The sequence below is a fragment of the Wolffia australiana genome, chromosome 13 (assembly GCF_029677425.1).
Source record: "Wolffia australiana isolate 7733 chromosome 13, ASM2967742v1".
In the NCBI taxonomy this organism is placed as follows: domain Eukaryota; kingdom Viridiplantae; phylum Streptophyta; class Magnoliopsida; order Alismatales; family Araceae; genus Wolffia; species Wolffia australiana.
The window spans coordinates 5677541-5690806 of NC_135847.1; the positions used below are offsets into that span (position 1 = coordinate 5677541).

Here is a 13266-nt window from a genome sequence, read left to right on the forward strand (position 1 = left end):
CAACCCCCCTAACATCCAACAATCCACCCTTCCGAGGGGTAACCCTAACATGATCGGAGGCATCGTGGTAATAGGCTAAATTGTCGGACATCTTTTGATGGCGAGGACGCCAATGCATCAGCCCGGGACACGTCACCGCAGGCAGTCGGGGTCAACACAGACGTTACGGATCCAAAGATGAAGTCAACAGAAGTCAACCCACCTTGGTCAACAGGAGTCAACGAAGAAGTCAACATGCCACAACCGTCGTCCGCCACATCACCACCCGCGCACGTCTCCATGCGCGTCATGACACGACGCCAAAGGCAGATCCACAACTGCCCTTTAGCGTGACGTGATGCACGTTTTCCCTTGCGTGTCTTACTTTCTAGTTATTTTCTCTTTCCTCCAAGGCCTATATAAGGTCATTTGTTTCAAGAACTCATTAGGCAATCATAATTCAAGAATTGAGTTTTCTTTCTAACTCTTCTTGGAGGATTGCCCTACCCCTCATCTTGCCCTAACCTTCCCCGTCGTCGCCGTCGTCGTCGTCATCACCGTCATCGCCGCCGCCGCCACCGCCGCCGCTGCTGCCGCCGTCGTCATCACCGCCGCGCGCAGCCGCGCGGTCACACGCCGCGACCGCACGCCACCGCGTGCCATCCCCGCGCGCCACCGTGCGCCTCCGTACGCCGCTGTCGCGCCGTCAGCGGCGCTTCGCGCGCGCGGGAGTTCGTCGTGCCCGACCCGGCGTCCCCGCTTCATAACGTCAACCAGGGCCGGACAACGCCCGGAGCGCGTTCTAGTATCACGCCGCCGTGCCGCCACGAGCAGAATTACCTGCAGCCTCTACACGCACTACGGTGCTGAGGTATACCTGAACCCTGTGGTGTCGACGTGTTCTCCGCTCAGTATTTTCTCGGGAAGTTTCCACCGCCGTCAGAATTAGACTTGGATTTCCTCTTCTTCTCTCCTTTTCTCGAGTGTTTCTTCGCGACGTGAATTCGAGGTATTGATTTCGGTGCTTAGGCATCGTCGCGGTGGGGGAAGACAGTACTCCCGCCCTCGATAAGGGTCGGAGCTGCACCACCAGATTTCATCGGTTTTAAGTCCGAGAATCGACCGTGATTTCTGTGGATTGTTTTATCCCTTACCCATTCCTACCCATAGCCTCGTCATCCGCCCTAAATCGTCCATCCCATAGTCGTCCTACGTCATCTTTTGTAGGAGTGCCATGGCTTCATCTTCGTACATATCTGCTATCGCTCCTCCACTTGAGATATCAACTCTTCCTTTTTCCACATCATTCAAGCCGTCATAAAAGATTTGAACTAACTCCCATTTTTGAATGCCATGGTGGGGGCACTTCCTAATGAGCCCCATCAATCTCTCCCATGCTTCACTAAAGGTATCGTTTCCCTGCTGAAAATTTCGAATCTCCCTTCTGAAAGAGTTCTTCCTCGCTACTGTATAATATCTTTTTAGAAAGCTCTTCTCCATATCATTCCACGATTTAAAATTTGTCCCCAATGTTCTAAACCAATCCTTGGCTCTATCCTTAAGGGCATGAGGGAATAATTTCATTCTCACAGCTTCCTTCGAAATTCTGGGATAAGTGCAACTATCGCAGGCTTCGTAAAAATTTTCTAAGAAGTCATAGGGCTCTTCGTTTGCCTTCCCTAAAAAGGATGGTAATAACTCAAATTGGTGTGGGTCAATTCTAAACATCACATCATCTCCAATAGGGGCAGATATCCTGGTTGAGATCGAGGTTTCCGCTGGTGTGGAATATTCTCTGATCCTCCTACGTCCATCGTTAACTACCTCAGGATGTCCTGTCCCATTTCCTATTGGGTCCACTGGTAAGGTTCTAATCAACGTCTCCTCTACGAATGTAGGTTCGGTGAAAGATGATTCGGGTGTGGTGGAGTCTACTACAAGGGAATTTCTGTCACTGCTCCCTGATTCAAATCCAGACCTAAGCTTCATACAAAACCACTAATTCAAACACAACACCCGTTAGTCGTTAGCCACCAAATCACTTTGAATTTAAAATTGATGACAATGCTTCTAATAAAAAAAATTCGATCAACACTTGCCCAATTTCGTTTATGAATAAAGGCACATTGAATTCCTTAGCGTTGCCTCCTCGGCAATGGCGCCAATTGATAAGCCAAAAATAGGGGTGAAAATTATGGATTTTTAGCCCTTGTCGTTGTGAATTCTAGCTTATGCAATAAAATTTATAAAACTCTACTTAAAATGTATAGTGATAAGTGTGAGTGTCGTCCAAGGGAAGCAAGTAGGAAGTTCAATGTGATTATCTTTTTGGTGTTTTAATCCTAATTAGAGTGAATTTGATCTTCAAGGAGGATCAAGTCACCCTAATTAGATGAGAATTGAGAAAGGGGGGTAGAAGAGGTGAGAAGAATGGAAGAAATGTGGGCTCTAGATTGAATTAATTGATCCAATTGGATGGATCAAAGAATTCAATTAGAGAGGTTGGTAGGAATTTTTAATTTGGGTTTGGTTGATTTTTGCAAGTTGATAATTCAGAACTAAAATGGGGTAATTGAGTATCCTAAGAATTTAAACTAATTTTTTTAGAGCTTTCTTTTGGAAAGCAATTGAATGCCCAGGTGAATCCCTCAATTTCTTCTCTCAATCCTAATCAGGGCTTGTACATGCCGCTCAAGCCAAGCGATTTAGAAGTTCAGATCAGAATAGAGATGAAGAAACAAAACACTTAACCTATTTCATTCAAAATGCATAAAAGTTTAAATACAATGAAAGGAAAAAGTACCAAAACTGTTGATCCAGGCTGGGGCTCCTCTCTGTCTTGCAGCTGTGATAGAGAACCATCAAGAATGAGCTCCCCCTCTCGAAATCTAGCTTTTATACTTAGGTTATATGGTAAAAATCACCATTTTACCCCCGTTTAGTACTTAATATTTATCTATAAATGTAGGCTGGATCTGAATAATCCAAACATACATATAGAAAGAGAGGATCAAGACGAACAAATCCATAAAAAGATCATCTCAATCGGACTTCAGGATCAAAAGTTATTAATAAATCAATTTTAAACCAATTTAATCCATTGGATTTAAAATTGATTTATTTATTAGTTTCGTTTTTAAACACGCAATGACGTGTCGCTCTCTCATTGGCTGGCGCATTTTGAATCCTCCTTTTTGCAGAAAAGTCCTTAAAAAGCCTGGAATTGCTTTTGGACGCCGCCCAAAAGTAATTGCGTATATGCCCCTAGCGCACTCTCTCTCCTCCGATTTCTCCTAAAAACATTAAAAATATATATTAAAACTTGCAATAAAACCCTGTAAAATTTTAAATTGGATCTTTACGCCTGCAGTGGCGACCAAGAGCTGTTTTCAAGGTCTTTTTGCAACGAAAGTTCGCAAAACGGCCCTTGAAAGTTCGAAAATAATAAAAATACTTGTTTTTCTATTATAAATATACTTTTTTTCGTTGAATAAATACATTTCCTCTTCAAATAAATCTCAGAAAAATCCTAAAAATTTGTAAAAAATTCTAGAAAATTCTAGAAAATTCAAGAAAATTCTAGAAAATTCAGTGATTCATTCCCATGCTGATAAATATCGAAATAAAATATTAAATATGCCATTTTCATTCAAAAATAATTATTTCGAGCTTCAATAAATCCTTTAAAATTCATATAATTAACAGAAAATTATGGAAAAATCAGAGATTACTTGAAAACATTATTTTCATGTAAATATATGATAACAGCCCAATTTTAAGCTCTTTAAATGCATAAAATCATGCTAAAAGCATGAAATAAAGACAGAAATTAGGGTGTTATCATATACCCCCCTACTTATACATTGCTAGTCCCTTAGCAACATCTAAGTACTTTTCCGCATTATCATTTCTTTCATCCTGTAGGTCAGACAACAAGTGTTGGAAGTGTTACGTGGATCAATCACAAGCGGAGCTAAAACACTAAATGACAGTTTGAGCCACGGCCTTTTCAGGAATGTGGGGTTCCTTTCTCCTTGGGTTGAATGCCTAAGTGGATGAGAAGGGAGTGTACTCGTTTCTAGGTATGACGCTATACTCCTCAGGTAAACTCTCTACACTCATGTGAAGCTGGTCTCACATCTCTCGCAAGCAAGATCACTCTCTCCCGAGGCGGCGGCCACCTAGCACTTGCCTCTCCATTAGCCTTTTCTCTTTCCTAAGAATAGAGATAGAGATAGAGATAGAGATAGAGATAGAGATAGAGACAGAGATAGAGATAAAGAAAGAGATAGAGATAGAGATAGAGATAGAGATAGAGATAGGGAAAATGATAGAGATAGAGATATAGATAGAGATAGAGATAGAGATAGATATCGAGATAGAGATAGAGATAAAAGTAGAGATAGCGATAAAGCTAAGGATAGAGATAGAGCTAAGGATAGAGTCAAAAATAGAGATAGAGAAAGGGATACAGATAGAGATAGAGATAAAGCTAGAGATAGAAATAGAGATCGAGATTGAGCATGAGAAATAGTTAGAGAGGAGAAAGAGATAGAGATAGATAGATATAGAGATAGAGACAATGATAAAAACAAAGATAGAGAGAAAGATAGAGATTGAGACAGAGATAGAAGTAGAGATAGAGATAGAGATAGAGATAGAGTTAACGGTAGAGATTGGGATAGAGATAGAGATAGAGCTAGAGTTAGAGATAGAGATAGAGATGGAGATAGATATAGAGATAGAGATAGAGATAGAGATGAAGATAGAGATAACGATAGAGATAGAGATACAGATATAGAAAAAGAAAGATATACAGATAGATATAGGGAGAAAGGTAGAGATATAGATAAAGATAGGGATAGAGAAAGAGAAAGAGATAGAGATACAGATAGAGGTGGAGATACAGATAAAAATAAAGATAGAGACAGAGATAGAGATAGAGATAGATATAGAGATAGAGATAGAGCTAGAGATAGATATAAAGATAGATATAGAAAAAGAGAAAGAGAAATAGATAGAGATAGATATATAGATAAAGATAGAGACAGAGATACAGATTCATACAGATATAGATATAGAGAGAGATGGAGATAGAGATAAAGATAGAGTAGAGATAGAGATAGTGATAGAGATAGTGATAGAGATAGGGATATAGATAGAGATGAGATAGATATATAGACCGAGATAGAAACAGAGATAGAGATAGTGATAAGGATCAAGATAGAGATGGACATAGAGATGCAGATAGAGATACATTTCGAGATAGAGATAAAGATAGAGATAACGATAGAGTTAGAAATAAAGATAGTGTTTGAGATTGAGATAGAGATAGAGATAGGGATAGAGATAGAGATCGAGATAGAGATAGAGATAGAGATAGGGATAGAGATAGAGATGGAGATAGAGATAGCGATAGAGATAGAGATTCAGATAGAGATAGAGATAGAGATACAAATAGAGATAGAGACAGAGATAAATATAGAGATAAATATATATAGAGAGATAGAGATACATATACAGATACAGATACAGATTAAGATGGATATGGAGGTAGAGATGGAGATAGAGATAACGATAGAGATAGAGATGGAGATAGAGATAGCGATACAGATAGAGATAGAGAGAGAGACAGAGATAAAAAGAGACATAGAGATAGAGATAGAGCTAAAGATAGACATATAGCCAGAGATCAAGATAAAGATAGCGATTGAGAAAGAGATAGAGATAGAGATAGGGATACAGATAGAGATAGAGATAGAGATAGACATAGACATAGAGATAGAGATAGAGATAGAGATAGGGATATAGATAGCGATAGAGATAGAGATATAGAGAGAGATATAAAGAAAGATAGAGATAGGGATAGGGATAGAGATAAAGATAAAGATAGAGATAGAGATAGAGATAGAGAAAGAGATAAAGTTAAAAATAGAGATAGAGATAGAGGGAGATAGAGTTAGGGATTGAGATAGAGATAGAGATATAGATAGAGATAAAGATTAAGATACAGATAGAGACAGAGATAGAGATAGAGATTGAGATAGAGATAGAGATAGAGATAGAGTAAGAGAAAGCGAAAGTGACAGAGATAGAGATAGAGAAAGAGAAATTGAAAGAGATAGAGATAAAGATAGAGATAGAGATAGAGATAGAAACAGAGATAGAGATAATGATAGGGAAAGAGATACGGATAAAGATATAGACAGACATAGAGATAGAGCTAAAGATAGAGATATAGGTAGAAATAGAGATAGAGATAGAGACAAAGAGGGAAATAAAGATAAAGAGAGAGATATAAAGTAAGATAGAGATAGAGATAGATATAGAGATAGAGAGATAGAGATAGGGATAGAGATTGAGCGAGAGACAGAAATATAAATAGAGAGAGAAAGAGAGATAGGGATAGAGATAGAGATATAGATTGAGACAAGGTATAGATAGAGATAAAGATAGAGACAGAGATAGTGTTGGGCCCCTAGCTAGGCATTATTCCTTGCCCAGAGGCCTGCGTGCTTATTGGGAAGGTTTGTTCGCATGTTTGAGTCATGAAGTCTTAAGTACTGAGTCAAATGGGTAGCGATGCCCAATACCTGATCTATTAGGCCATTGCCACTATGGATGGTGATTTACTGCAAACTACGCACGTGCCCGTCCATGCCCAAGGTGTGACGGGTCAGGTACGGTCCGCGCGTGCTGGGCGCGGGCTGAACGACATAGGCGCGTGTGCGCGTATGCGCCACGTGCCAACACCAAGCACCACGCGCGGGTGCCAACGCTACCCGCCAGCGCCAAGTGCTGCGCACGGGGGCGGGAAGCGCTGCGCGTAGGTCCGGGGGGCGTAGGCTGGGAGGCATGCCGTGGGCGCAGCGCGCGGAGTTGCATGGGGTACCGTGCAGCAGTCGCGCGGGTGTGTGCGGGGCACACGGTTAGGAGACATCCCGCCAGGAGACTAAGGCATGTGGCGTACAGAGAGTGCCAAACAACACAGTGGGCGTGCGGCGCTCCTGCGGGTAATATTGGGCACGCGGCACCCAGCTCAGAGGTGCCGTATGTGGTGGCGTCGCGTAGTCGCGTAGACTGCACGCCAGAGTGTGGACACGGGTGCTGGTGGCGTGTGTGATCGTCAAGGCAGGGGTGGCGTGTGGGATCACCATGTCCGCGGGCGCGTGGTGCCTGGCCCGGTGCACGGATGACCGGCAAAGCGGGCGCGCGTGGAGCGGCAGCCTTGACACGGCTTGGCGACATTACCTCAGCGCAAAGCGCCTCGTCTCGTTCCTTGTAACACCCCTCGTCTTCCTCCATGTAATCTACGATGTATTCTTGATGATGTCAATGCAATAACCCTATTCACTAACGATGCCTAGCACCACCATCTTCTCTAACCCTTTCTATGCGATCTTAAGCAATTCCAAGAGCATCCGCTGCAAGAGATCAAGGCTGCTCTGTGTTTTGCCTAAGCACTGAGGCTGGCACACGTCAATTCCGAGTAAAGAGTCCTAGCTCGAGATTTGACCGTGTGACAACTGGTATCAGAGCAAGGTTGGATTGCCTCCCCTTGTGCTTCTGAACTTCTGGTTGAGGAGATGGAGTCTGTTCGCGCACAGCTATGCGAGGAGAGACGACAAAAGGAGAAGGAGCAGCGGCTGAAAAATCGGCTGCTCCACAAGAACATGTTGGGTTTGAAGGCCCAAGTGGACAAAAATTATGACGAGTTGAAGTCAGACTTGAGAGAAGCCCGAGCGGAGATGAGGACGCCAGAGAGAAGACGTCCTCGAAGACACCATATGGCAACATGAGGACACCATCCGACAGCTGACTAAGATGGTCTTGACACTAAAACTCATGATGGAAAGGCTGGAGGAAGGCCCTAGCAGTCATCCCAACAACGACATCGGGAGGAAGCATTACCTTCCCGAACCGCAGTTCGACGGTTCTCACCGGGAAGACGTAGTGGCAGATTTCCTATATGACTACGACCGGTATTTCGACCAAGGACAGTACTCAGATCAAAGTAAAATCCTCCAGGCCAGCTACTTCCTAACAAATGAAGCGAAGTCGTGGTGGCGACAACGGGAAGAATGTGGAGATTGGCCACCCCCGACTTACGAAGACTTTGTTCGGGAGATCAAGGAGAGTTTTATGCCGCACAACACGGCGTGGATCGCGAGGGGACAGCTCGAAAACCTCAAGATGACAGGCAATCTGAGGGAATATGTGGGCCAATTCGTGTCCATAATCCGGAGGATCACCGACATGTCTGAGGCGGATAAGCTCTACCGCTTCGCCAAGGGCCTCCGACACTGGCTCCAGACAGAGTTAGAAAGGAGACAATGCAGAGATCTGAACTCGGCCTACAAGGTCATGGAAAGCACAGAGCTCCGCCCCGCTAGACCTGCAAAGACGGAGGACAGACGCACGAAGGAGTACAAGCCGCGCTAGGAGCGCGCCGAGGCACAAGTAGCGCCAAGCAGTCAAGGCCTGAAAAGAAAGTTCAAGCAAGGCCACGGCAAGAGCCGAGATAAGGGCAAGAACCCAAGACTGTGGAAGCAGAGTCCAGGCGGTGGGGGCAACAAGTTAACTTGCTTCGCTTGTAGAGGGCCCCATTTTATGAGGGATTGCCCAAGAGGGACGGCAACGGCTACCAATGTCAATGCGATGGTCGTGTTGCCGCCCTAACCGGATGTCCCCGGGGGAAGTAGTACGGTGACCCTGAACCTCCTCCAGTGCCTAGCGGCATTGCAGGGCGGAACCCCCGTCTAGTATGAAGGTCTAAACCTCCGGCACGTACCGGTACTGATACCCGGCAAGCCTTCCACGGCCATGGTCGACACGGGGGCGACGCACAACGTCCTCGCTGAGAAAGAAGCAAAGAAGCTCGGCTTGAAGCTGTCCCCAAGCGCAGGGAAGATCAAGGCCATCAACTCGGAGGCACGAGACACTGTTGGCGTGGCCAAGGGGGTATTGCTGCAGGTGGGGACGTGGGAGGGCTGGACCAACTTCATGGTGTCCCCCATGGATGACTTTGTGGTCATCCTAGGTCTTGGCCTACTGATGGGTTCACGCGCTGTCGTGTTCCCCCAGAACCAATAGTAATAGAGATAGAGATTGAGATAGATATAGAGATAGAGATAGAGATAGAGATAGTAATAGAGATAGAGATAGAGATGGAGATATAGATAGAGATAGACATAGAGAGATATAGAGAAAGAGAAAGAGAAATAGATAGAGATAGATATAAAGATAACGATAGATATAGAGATAGAGATTCATACAGATATAGATATAGAGATAGAGATAGACATAGAAATAGAGATAGCGATAAAGCTAAGGATAGCGATAGAGATAGAAATAGACCTAAGGGTAGAGGTCAAGATAAAGATAGAGAAAGAGATACAGATAGAGATAGAGATAAAGATAGAAATAAAATTAGAGATCCAGATCGAGCATGAGAAAGAGATAGAGGTAGATATAGAGATAGAGATAGAGATAGATATAGAGATAGAGACAAAGATAAAGGTAAAGATTGAGAGAGAGATAGAGAAATAGATTGAGATAGAAATAGACATAGAGATAGAGATAGAGATAATTACAGGGATAGAGATAGAGATAGAGATGGAGATAGAGCTAGACCTAAAAATATAGATAGAGATAGAGAGAAAAAGAGATAGAGATAGAGATAGAGATTGAGATAGAGATAGAGATAAAGATTGAGATAGATATACAGATATAGATAGAGATAGAGATAGAGATAGATATAGAGATAGAGACAAAGATAAAGGTAAAGATTGAGAGAGAGATAGAGAAATAGATGGAGATAGAGATAGAGATAATTACAGAGATAGAGATAGAGATAGAGATGGAGATAGAGATAGACATAAAAATATAGATAGAGATAAAGAGAAATAGAGATAGAAATAGAGATAGAGATAGAGATTGAGATAGAGATAGAGATAGAAATAGAGATAGAGATAGAGATAGAGATAGAGATAGTGATAGAGATAGTAATAGAGATAGAGATAGAGATGGAGATATAGATAGAGATAGACATAGAGATAGATATAGAGAAAGAGAAAGAGAAATAGATAGAGATAGATATAAAGATAACGATGGATATAGAGATAGAGATTCATACAGATATAGATATAGAGATAGAGATAGACATAGAAATAGAGATAGCGATCAAGCTAAGGATAGCAATAGAGATAGAAATAGACCAAAGGGTAGAGGTAAAGATAAAGATAGAGAAAGAGATACAGATAGAGATAGAGATACAGATAGAGATAAAATTAGAGATCCGGATCGAGCATGAGAAAGAGATAGAGGTAGATATAGAGATAGAGATAGAGATAGATATAGAGATAGAGACAAAGATAAAGGTAAAGATTGAGAGAGATTTAGAGATATAGATTGAGATAGAAATAGACATAGGGATAGAGATAGAGAGAAATACAAAGATAGAGATAGACATAGACATAGAGATAGAGATAGAGATAGAGATAGAGATTGAGATAAAGATAGCGATACAAATATAGATAGAGATAGAGAGAAATAGAGATAGAAATAGAGATACAGATAGAGATACAGATAGAGATAGAGATACAGATAGAGATAGAGATAGAGATAGAGATAGAGATAGAGATAGAGATAGAGATAGAGATAGAGATAGAGATAGAGATAGAGATAGAGATAGAGATAGAGATAGAGATAGAGATAGAGATAGAGATAGAGATAGAGATAGAGATAGAGATAGATATAGAGATAGCGATAGATATAGAGATAGAGATAGAGACACAGATAGTGATACAGATAAAGATAGATATGGAGGTAGAGATGGAGATAGAGATAGAGATAAAGATAGAGATGGAGATATAGATAGAGATACAGAGAGAGATAGAGATAGAGATAGAAAGAGTGATTGAGATAAAGATAAAAATACAAATATATGATGGAGGACCATCTCGAGGACGATGCCACGATGACGAAGAACCATCTCGAGGATGACGCGACGGGACGTCATTAGCCATGCCGACCAGCTCGCGCGACCCTTGCCACCCAGGGTTTAAGTACCCCGCGTAAGAAGTTTTATCTTTTTACTTATGCTCATTTTCATGTGTGTTTGTATTTTCGGATTCGTGGACTGGGCCAATGTTGTTGGGCCCCGTCCTCGTTGTTTTTACTTTTTATGTTTGTATTTTGAATTTGTAAGGAGAGGACGAACCACGTCTCGGGACAGTTCGTCCTCTCCCACGTTCACTTGGTACCCATCCTCACTATATAAGGGGATGGCATGCCCAAGGAACACCTTTGAGTCATTTGTTGAAAGAATTTTTACAACTCTTGTCTCCACCTATCATAGTGAGTAGAGTAGAGGGAATTGGCTATTCCCGCCCACGTCGAGACCACTCCGTGGAGTAGAGCCCGCGTCCCCCACGTCGAGACCACTCCGTGGGAATGTGTTCAATGTCTTCGTCGAGATCACTCCGAAGAAGCTAAAAGATTCAAGAATTCCTCCCTTCTTGAAGCCAAGAAGCCCTCCGTCGAGATCACTCCGAAAGGTCTCAAGGATTCAAGAAAGTGTCACCAACGGAAGCATCGTTAACCGTCACCGTCGAGATCACTCTGGGTACGCGTCGCCGTTGTTCCTCCCCAAGATTTCACCAACCTCCTCCAAGAACGCCCTCTCCTTGGGAATCTTGGGTTGTTAGTCCCCAAGAAACGTCCAAGAAACCTCTTCTTGGAGGTTATCATCCCCGCCGCCGCCGTCGTCCGCCGCCACCATCGACCTCCTCAAAGATCCATCCAAGAAGATCAAGAGACACCCCTCTATCACAGACTTCTTGGGTGGTTATTTTCAAGAACCCTCTTCTTGGAGGCTATCGTCCCTGCCGCCGCCATCGTCCACCGCCGCCATCGCCATCCACCAAGAACCACCAAGATTTCAAGAAACTGCCACCCCTCTTGGTGTTCTTGATCAACTACCGCTCAAGAACCCCAAGGTTTCAAGAAACCACCACCTTCTTGGCATTCTTCATCTACTACCGCTCAAGAACGAGCAAGGCTTCAAGAAATCGTCACCTTCTTGGTGTTCCTGATCAACTACTGCGCAAGAAATTCAAGAATTGACGTGAGTCACCATCCAGAGGCATTATTGGGGTGATTACAAGCCAAGAACCCCATCCTCCGCCCTTGTTGTGCCTCACCCACGCGGAATCTCCCATCGCCTTTGACTACGTTGAGACACCATTTCCCACGCTGTGGACTATCGACATACAAGGTACCCTCTCGTCTCCCCTCCGTCATTCCCAATATTATTACCGCCTTTAGTGTCGTCTTCCCCTATCTCGTCCCCTGCCCTCTTTCAATATAATCTACGGATAGGGTTAGCCACATCCGTCGAGAGATAGGATCTTATTTTTGTGGTTGAAAGGATATTCGTTGATTTGAACGCCGAACATCTTAGGGCCGTCACATGCCCCTTACCTTGTAGTCGTCTATTCGGTCAAGAGGGTCATTGGGAGTTTGATCTAGGGTCAATATCTTCCTGTTAAACTGGGCCCCTACAGTTCTCTCTCTTCTCTCTCTTCTCTCTCTTCTCTCTCACCTTCAGCCTATTGTAAGTGGGCCACGGTTTATAAGTTGCCCACCTTCTCTCTCATTTTTTCCTCTCTTTCTCTCTTTCTTTTTTTCTCTCTTCCTTTCTTTCTCTTTAAACCCCTGTGCAAGATTCTCCCACGTGTGACCCATTCAATAAGTGGTCACACGTGGGGGGGGCATCTAATGAACCTCCCACGTGGGAGAATGTAATGGGGGGCTTTAAATGCCCCCAAACCCTAGCCGCCAGTAATTAGAAGTTTCTGTTTTGGTCTTTGATCTCTCACTCTAAGTGCCATTCTAACATGGTATCAGAGCAGTTTCTGGAGTAAACTCATCTCTAGATCATCTCGAAGGGAGTTTTTTGCTGGAATCTTACCCTAGAAGGGTTCTTTCAGCACCTCAGCAACCAGTTGTAGCATCTTCCTGCTTCCTCCTCAAACATGGCAAGCCCCGGAGGTGAAAGCTCGACCCAGGGTAACCCTGGGGTGGTTCAGGAAGTTTCTGACGCCAAAGTAGGGGAAGCTAGTGCCTCAAATCCAGACATTGGAAGGGCTGCAGTTGTATTTCCCCCAACAGAAGTGAAGTTTGATGGGGGAAATATGTTTGGATGGTCAAAGATGGTTACACTTACAGTACATGGATGCTTTCTGGGAGATCATCTGACTGATCTCCCCAGAACTCGAGCGGATC

The 13266-nt window shown here is 43.4% G+C and overlaps 1 non-coding gene across 1 annotated transcript; it reads left to right on the top strand.

The window, feature by feature from the left end:
* Nucleotides 1–1327: 1327 nt before the first annotated feature.
* LOC144711533 (small nucleolar RNA R71) lies at nt 1328–1433 on the top strand. Its single transcript, XR_013583586.1, has one exon. It is a non-coding gene; the product is annotated as a small nucleolar RNA R71 (small nucleolar RNA).
* The last annotated feature ends 11833 nt before the right edge of the window (nt 1434–13266 follow it).